The 9,188-nt window shown below is 46.9% G+C and overlaps 1 protein-coding gene across 3 annotated transcripts in view; it reads left to right on the top strand.

The window, feature by feature from the left end:
- Positions 1 to 368: 368 nt before the first annotated feature.
- The window catches only part of Cep85 (centrosomal protein 85), a 47,576-nt gene continuing 38,756 nt past the window's right edge, over positions 369 to 9,188 (top strand). The window contains exon 1 of one of the 3 annotated variants that reach the window (XM_008764156.4): positions 369 to 518. The gene's annotated coding sequence lies outside the window, so the exon portion shown is untranslated. Of the gene's footprint in view, positions 525 to 9,188 lie in introns of all 3 variants that reach the window. The other 2 variants (XM_039110403.2, NM_001395607.1) reach the window with 2 other exon arrangements.

Genomic DNA, 9,188 nt, shown 5'->3' with positions numbered 1-9,188 from the left:
CTGGCAGGTCACATGCACAATGTGACTTCCTGATTCCGGAGGGAGGGGGGCCGAGGTAGGTTGGGCGGGATTCCCTAAAGCCTAGCTAAAACCCGGCAAGCCTCCCTAAGCCTCGTGGACACAGCGCCACCGAGTGGCGGAACTCGGTATGGTGCGAAGAGACTGATCTAAGTAGCCTCTGTGTCATGCGCAGAGTGACGCACTGGTCCAGCGCCTCCAGCGCAGAGATCCACCCGCCCACAGCCCTGGACACGGTGAAAGGGCGGGACACGAGAGCAGCCTAGGTCTCCATTGGTCAATTGTAGGGCAAAAAGAGGCGGAGCATCCACGCGCCTCGACTTTCTATTGGCCAGGGGCAAGCAGAAAGAGGCGGAGCCGGGCGGCGCGCGCTCCGGGGCGTGCGACTTGACGGGCGTGGAACGGCCGTTAGACGACCTGAGGAGCGGATTCGCCGCTCGTGCGGACGTGGTGGCCGCCTTCAGTATCCCAGAGTGAGGGGGTTCGCCGCTCGCTCTCAGGTCCGAGTAAGTTCTTTTTGGGGGCTCCCGCCGAAGCGGCGACCCCTGTCCCTCATTTCGTAAGCCCGGGAAAACCTTGAAAAGTCGGGACCTAGCTTCTTGGGGTTTGTGGGGGGGGGGAACCCCGTGGAGAGCGAAGCGCATGCGCAGATGGACCGAGCCGTAATTCCACCCCAATCTCTTCTCTCTCCGGCTGAGTTTCCTGGCTTAGGATCCTCACACGCCCTCTCGCGTCTCTGTCCCTCCTCCCGGCACCTTGCGTTCCCCTTTTCATTAACTGCACGGCAGTTTCCGTACTTGTGTGCCAGACGCCCCCTGCTCTCGTAAGAGTCCACGGCCCGCGGGAAGAGCCGGACTCGGCGAGTGGAGACCTTTCACAAACGGCCGGGAGCTGAAGGCGCCGTTGTGGTGGGGTCAGCGAGCTATCCCCGCGGAGTTGGTGTCTGACCTGAGGGGTAGTTGAGGGGCAGAGGACACCTGGGGATGGCCTAGACCTGTCCTAGGGCTTTGCTACTGCATCTGGCACGAAGAAGCTAGCGATGCTACTCGATGCCTGTACGTGACTGCCCCCCAACTCCCACTCGCAATTAGCTGAAACTAAGGTCAATGGTGATCAAGTTGAGGAATCTTGGTCTGAGGCTTGGGATGGAACAAAACTTTAGATTGTGTAGCAGAGAGTTAGAACATTTGACTTCAGTAAATTAGGAAGGTCAAACCGTGTCTGCTTTGTTATGTTGTTGAGCATTAAATAAGCCCTTAGCCCAAGCGAAGCAGACTCCACTACTTAGTTCTCTGCCCTTCCTCCCTTTTCTTTCTGTTTTTAGGTCTTGCTATGTAATCCAGGCTGGCCTGGAATTTCCTGTATAGCCCAGGCTGGCCTTTTACTGTTGTTTCGGATCTTGAGACAAGGTCTCACTATGTAGTCTTTGCTGACCTGGCACTCACTTTGTAGACCAGGGTGGCATTGAACTCCCAGAGATCCTCTTGCCTTCAGTCTCCCTTGCTGGGATTAAAAATGTGCATCACCATATCAGGCCCAGGCTGTCTTGAATTCATGGGGTTTTGTTTTTTTGGGGTTTTGTTTTTTTTTTCATTTTGCCTTAGCCTCCATAGCGTTGAGATTGCAGGCTCACGTAATGACAAGTAGTTTTTCTTTAACACGATACATTTTTTTTAAAGATTTATTTTAGTTATGAGTGCTCTATCTGCATGTATATTTGCATACCAGAAGAGGCCATCGGATCCCATTACAGATGGTTGTGAGCCACCATGTGGTTGCTGGGAATTGAACTCAGGACCTCTGGAAGAGCAGTCAGTGCTCTTAACTGCTGAGCCATCTCTCCAGCCCCTTGGTACAGAGCCAGGCAAATAGTACTCAGGAAATTTGGGTTGATGAATACAGTATCAGTTTGGGGCTTCTTAAACACACACTCACCCTCTCACTCTCTCTCTCTCTCTCTCTCTCTCTCTCTCTCTAATGTTCATTAGTGGTTGGCTGTCTGTGTGAGGGTGTCAGAAACCTGGGAACTGGAGTTACAGACCATTGTGAGTTGCCATATGGGTGCTGGGAATTGGGCCTGGGCACTCTGGAAGAGCAGCCAGTGCTCTAGCTACTGAGACTCTGTCTGTCTCTCTGGCCCTTAGACTGCCACTCAATCCTGTTGGTTTTTTGTTTGTTTGTTTTTTGGCCTGGAAAAAAATTTATGAGATCTTGAGAGTATATCAAACATTTGTTGATAAGTGATGAAGAAACTTACTCTGAAACAATTATTTGAAGCTTGATTTATAGCCGATGCTTGTAATCTGAGCACTTGGGAAACTGAGGCAGGAGAACTTGTAAAAGTTCTGGCTAGCTCAGTCGGTAAAGCATGAGACTCTTTTTCCCCCCCTTGTGGAGAGGTTTAATGAGAGAGGAGAGGAGAGGAAAGGAGGCTGGCCGTGGACACATGGTAGGAAGCGGGAAGGGGGCAAGAACAGAGAAGAACAAAGAGTAAGAGGGGCTAAGAGGGGAGTAAGAGCGAGTGTGAGACTCTTAATATCAGGGTTGTGGTTTGAGCACCACCTTGGGCGCCAAATGCAAAAGTACTGGGGGCTTTTCTTCGCCTATCCTTGTTCCCAATAATGACAGATTTTTATCTTTATTTTATACCATACACACACACACACACACACACACACACACACACACTATAACTGGGTAGGTTTGAGCTGTTCTAACCTGACTATATTGGCCTGGCATACTTCCTAGTCTACTTGTCAGGCCTGATACATCCTAATGATAACCTCCTTTGTCCCACCTGAGATACTCACACACACACACACACACACACACACACACACACACACACACACACACACTTTTATCCATCCTTCCATCCATCCATCCATCCATCCCTAGGCTCTAAGTCCCACCTTACCCTCTCCTGCCCAGCTATAGACTGATCAGCTTTTTTTTTTTTTTGGAGCTAGGGACTGAACCCAGGGCCTTGCACTTGCTAGGCAAGCGCTCTACCACTGAGCTAAATCCCCAACTCCGACTGATCAGCTCTTAATTGACCAATTAGAAGATGATGGATAACAATGTTTTCTGAGTCAGGGAATGCATCATAATAATGACAGAACCAAGTCCGGACTGCACCCAGATCTCTGGGGTGCAGAAGTCAACAATTGAATATACAATGCACAAAAAACATCTCCCAACATCGTTACCTGGAAGTTCAATGCTAGCCTGATCTGCATATTGAGTTCTAGCCAGGGCTATATAGAAGACTGTAACTCAAAACAAGAAAACACAATTCTTTGGTATGTGTATCATTTTTCTCACTTATTAAAGCTAATTTGTATATTAATAAGATGCTTATTTTTACATAATTAAATATTGCCAGGGATGGTGATCCATGCTGGATTCTCAGCACTTGGAAGATAGAGGTTTGAGGATAATCCTTGGCTACATAGCAAATGCTAGGCCAGCTTGGGCTACGTGAAACCGGTCTCAGAAACCAAAAGAAATATTGGATGATTGTTTGATACTGCAGGATATAGACCATCTTCAACATTTTTCAGAGTTGGTACTTCGATGTTATCACTGTCGATACTGAGAACACTGCTTCCCATAAATACATAGTACAGGATAGCAGAGGCGTGTTTAGGGCCATTTAATACTTATCTGTGTGTGTGTGTGTGTGTGTGAGAGAGAGAGAGAGAGAGAGAGAGAGAGACAGAGACAGAGACAGAGACAGAAACAGAGACTCGGAGACAGAGACAGAGACAGAGAGTGAGTGCGGCTTTCAGGAGTTCTTTCCTTATACCGTAGGATCCAAGGTTTGACTCAGATTGTCAGGCCTGTGGCAAGTCATTTAATCTGCTGAGCCATCTCATTAGCCTGTCAAACAGCAGTTTTCCAAGTCATGCATTTGGACACCATATATATGCTATAAGGCCAAGGAAAACTTTGAATCTCTGGTGTCCATGCTACAACTAGAGGTGTATGTTACCTTGCTCAGTTTCGTGGTACTGCAGATCCAGGTCAGAAAAGGTGTATGTACTAGAGAAGCACTCTACCAACTGAGGTACATCCCTAGACTTTTGTTTTGTTTTGTTTTGTTTCTATCTCGTTTTTTTTTTTGTTTGTTTGTTTGTTTTCTTTTTTTCTTTCTTTTTTTTTCTTTTTCTTTTTTTCAGAGCTGGGTACCGAACCCAGGGCCTTGTGCTTGCTAGGCAAGCGCTCTACCACTGAGCTAAATCCCCAACCCCTTTTCTTTCTTTTTTGAGATGTCACTGTAGCCCTGGCTAGCCGGGAAATTGCTGTGCAGAGATCCTTTTGCATCCACCAGGTGCCGGAATTAAAGGTATATCCTGCCATGACTTCTTCCTTGTGGATTTTTTGTTATTGTCGTCTTTTTTTTTTTTTTTTTTTTTTTTTGGTTCTTTTTTTTGGAGCTGGGGACCGAACCCAGGGCCTTGCGCTTCCTAGGCAAGCGCTCAACCACTGAGCTAAATCCCCAACCCCTTGTTTGTCTTTTTGAGACAGGGTCTCATGTATCCCAGGTTAGCCTCGACCTCACTAGAAAGCAAACTTCTGGTCTTCTTATCTCCACTTCTCTAGTGTTGCAGATTACAGGCACACACCACTTCAAGCACAGACTGTTTTGATGGCTTAAAAAAAGATAGTAGAAGAATATTAAAATAAGAGTATGTTTCATAAGAGGAGAAAACTTTGAACACACAGTCTAGTTCCTGACCTGCAGTGGCCTCAAAGCTGAGCCAAGTTGTTTGAGGCCGTGTTTGGTATTGCATAGCTTGATGGCATGCACAGTGTAGAGTTCATGTTGCATGTTCAGAACTAAGGCTGCAGTGAAATCAGGAAATACTGAACAGGTGAGCCAGAAACATGTTGCATTTGTTATGTTTGGTTTTGAATTGATAATTGGCTGTTGTATTCAAGTATCTTTTACTATTCTTCGATTTTTCACAATCTCGGCTTTCCATTGTTTACCCTATCAAGCCGGAGTTGTATGCTGAAGCCGGTGGCACACACCTTTAACCTCTGATCTAGAGAGGCAGAGGCAGGCCGGTCTCCAAGTTAAAGGACAGCCAGGGTTACACAGAGAAAAACAAAATGAATAAACATAATGTGTGTTGGGCCTTTAGAGTGACTCAGTAGATAAAGGTATTTGCTGCCAGGCCCGAGAACCTGAGTGTCCATACATACACACATGCACACTCGAGTACACAGGTCAGGTTGATGGCGGTAATCATCATCAGTTTCTTGTTCATTGTGGTGGGATCTCATCTCAAACCCAGAGCTTGCCAATATAGTTTTGTGAGCCAGCTTGCTCTTGGGATCCCCTATCTCTGCCTTCTGACGCTGGAATTATAGATAAGCTCCCACTCCCACTCAGCGTTTACTGGGGTTCTGGGTGTCTGTGCTCTTGTTCTCGTGCTTATGTGTGAGCATCTTAACTACCCAGCTGTCTTCCCAGCCCCTTAGTCTAAACCTTTATTTTCTCATCTGGAAAAGGAGGATGGGATTAGTAACTGACTCAGAATTGATATGAGTATTAAACATGACACATGATTTATTTACTACAGGGTTTAATAGGAAGTTTTACATACATGTTACATTTTTTATGTGAGTGGACATTTTTTGTAGTGTATTCACTTCTGTTAGGGGCTTTTATCCCCTTCCTGTCTGCATTCAGTTGTATTTCTTTAGCTGTGGAGTTGATTGTTTGTATTGGGTTTTTGTTGTTGTTTGCATATTTTAGAGAGTCTATAGCCTTCAGTGAGTGCTAAAAATCTTTTTTGGTGTTTTGATTTTTTTTTTTCTTTTCTTTTCTTTTTTTTTTTTTTTTTCTATTTTTCGGAGCTGGGGACCGAACCCAGGGCCTTGCGTTTGCTAGGCAAGCGCTCTACCACTGAGCTAAATCCCCAACCCCCTTGATTTTTTGAGACAGGGTTCTCTATGCATTCCTGGCTGTTCTGGAACTTACTATGTAGACCAGGCTGGCCTTGAACTTGTAGAGATCTGCCTGCCTCTGCCTCCTGAGTGCTGCGATTAAAGATGGCACTACTACCACCTGGTCCCAGAAAATCTTTTTTTTTTTAAATATTTTAAAATTTATTATATTTTATGTGGTATGTGTGTTTGTGTGTTTGGTGTTTTTTTTTGTTTTTGTTTTTGTTTTTGTTTTTTTTTGGTTCTTTTTTTCGGAGCTGGAGACCGAACCAGGACCTTGCACTTCCTAGGCAAGCGCTCTACCACTGAGCTAAATCCCCAACCCCGGTATGTGTGTTTGTTAGTGTGACTGTGGGCATCCTTGTGCCCTGACATTGGTGTAGAGGTCACAGAATGGCATCAGGCAACAGTCCTTGTTTTTAACTTGTTTGGGACGAGGTCTTTGTTGTTTGTAGCTGCAAATACCAGGCTAACTGGCCCACAAGTCACTAGAGGCTCTTTTGTCTCTGCCGTCTCCATGTATAGGAGCACTGAGAGATGAGCTCCTGTCCTAGACTTTTTCTTGGTTTGGTGTGTTGTTTTTTAGATTTACACACAAGCACACATTTGTGAAATTCCTGAAGAGATCAGGAGAGGGTCTTGGATCCTTTGAAGCTGGAGTTACAGGCAATTGTGAGCTGCCTTACATGGGCCCTGAGAAATGAACTTTGAGCAGTAGGTAGCTGCTGACCCATCTCTTTAGTCCTGATTTGATGTTTTAGGGCAGATTCTCACTGAGTAGTCCAGACTGAAGATCCCCTAGGTAACATCCAAAGAGCTGTGCACTATGTTCAGCCTAAAAAAATTTTATTGTTGATTATCCGATTCTAAGCTTATTAAGAAAAAAATCTAGAATAGTTTATGGTTTATTCTTAATGGGGATACTTTTTAAAAATTTATTCACATATTTATTTTATTTTTAAACTTTGCATTGATTATTTGTGAGTTTCACACCATGCACCTCAGTCCTACTCATCTCCCCATCCCCTCGTATCCACCCTTCATCCTTGAAACTCCTCCAAATAACACATACAAGCAAGCAAACAACAACAGAACCAAAGCAAAGCAAACATCTCATCGTGGAAGCTGTAGTGTGTCACAGTGTGTCCCACCGCGTGTCCCTCTGTCCACATTTTTACTAGCAAATGTTCATTGCAGTGAGTCATTGGTCTGGTTCAAGATCTCTGGCTTCTGTGATACCATAAATATTGGATCCTCAGTAGTACTCCTCCCTGTTATCCTGTTGTTGCCCTGTGTCATGGAGATCCTGCAGCTTTGGATCAGTGGGAGTGGCCCTTTCTCTAAACCCAACCATTCACAGATGATACAGATTTTGGGAGGGGCCAACTCAGTGCCCTGGATCTGGGCCTGGCTGGTAGCTGAGCTGGTCAACCCCCTGGCTCTCCCTTCTCCACACCACCAGGGCGAGTTCTACAGCACTGCTTTGGTTAGGCCATCCAATGTCACCATCAGCAGGAGGCAGGGTCAGCTCTCCCTTTTATGACCCAGGACCAGTTTTTCCCAACTGTTGCAGATGGTGAAGGGTCCGGGGTGGGGTGGGGCATCACTCTACACCTATACCACTTCATAACAGATGAATCAGGGAGCGTCTGTCCTTAAGGCTGGCTCATCTACTTCCCCTCAATCCAGCCCAGGTGAGACGCAGGGCCCACTCTCCTGAGTACTACTGCTGTTGATGTACAGGGCCAGCTCTCTGGCTCTCATGACCTCTCCCTGACTGCCTCTGGGGATGAGGGGGTGAGGGAACAGAGAGCATTCCCTCTCCCCACCCAGGCTACCTTGGAGCAGAGGAGTGGCTGGGCCAGCTCTCTTGCACTCTTGGGGCTGGCTTACCTGTGCCCCCTCCACCAGGGCCATCTTTACTATGTTGCCCAGATAAAGTGCGGGGTTTGTTCTCCTGAGTACTGCAGCTGTCAGGGGGCAGGGCCAGCTCACCAGCTCTCATCACCCCAGAGCCAGTTCTCCTGACTGCTGTAGGAGGTGAGGTGGGTGGTGAGGTCATCAACCACACCACCTTATACTAAACTAGGGCTGGGGCTGGCTCACCTGCTCCCCTTATCAGGGTCAGCACTACTGTGCTGCTGAAGTGAGGTGAAAAACTTGTTCCCCTGAGTGCTGCAGGCAGCAAGGGGCAGGGTCAACTTACCCAATCTAATGACCCTGGGATCAGCTTTCCTGACTGCCATAGGAAGTAAGGGGCAAAGAGGGGACAGATGTGGCAGATGTGTGACCAGGCCAGCTCTTGCTCACCTGTGCCCCTGCCACCAGGGTCAGCTCTGATTTGCTGTCCAGGCAAGGTACAGGGCCTGTTTTCCTGAGTTGTACAAAGGGAGTAGTAGGGCTAGCCCTCCTGAGTTCATGACCCTGTGACCCATGAATGGTGGTGGTGGAAAGGGTGAAAGTCACCTCTGTGCCTGAGCGACCTCACAGCCAATGAGTAGCAGGACCCGCTGTCCTGAGTGCTGCTACTAGTGAGAGATGGGTCAAGTTCACCAGAGCATTGCATCCAGTGAGGGGTGGGAACAGTTATACATAGCTGCTGGACATCCATATGGTCCCTGGCTGCTGTCACAAACAAGGACATCCAATAGGGATACTTAAAACCAAACAAAAAAAAAAATCCCCTTGAAATACAAAGCAACATGATAACCCAAGCCTCTAAGCCCAGAGATAGAGGCAGGCCAACTTCCACCACATGTGGATTTCTAGCTAGAGCTACGTAAGACATGTCTCAGAACAGAACAACATGGGGGACAGGAGCAGAGATTGTTGTGTGTGCCAGTAATCAGCCTCTTGTCTCCGCCTTCAGTGCTCCTCAGTAGTTCTCAACCTGTGGACCACAACCCCTTTTTGGGGGGGGAGGGGATTGAATGACTCTTTCCCTGGGTATATAACACATATTTTCATTGTGATTCATAATAGTAGCAAAATTATAGTTATGAAGTAACAATAAAATAATCTTATGGTTGGGGATCACCACAACATGAGCGTATTAAAGGGTTATAGGTCATAACATTAAGAAGGTTGAGAACCGGGGTTGGGGATTTAGCTCAGCGGTAGAGCACTTGCCTAGCAAGTGCAAGGCCCTGGGTTCGGTCCCCAGCTCCGAAAAAAAGAAAAAAAAAAAAGGTTGAGAACCACTGCTCTGGAAG

This window comes from Rattus norvegicus, chromosome 5 (genome assembly GCF_036323735.1).
Source record: "Rattus norvegicus strain BN/NHsdMcwi chromosome 5, GRCr8, whole genome shotgun sequence".
Lineage (NCBI taxonomy): Eukaryota > Metazoa > Chordata > Mammalia > Rodentia > Muridae > Rattus > Rattus norvegicus.
The sequence above is the reverse complement of the archived record's forward strand: the minus strand, read 5'-3'. Positions and strand labels throughout refer to the sequence as shown.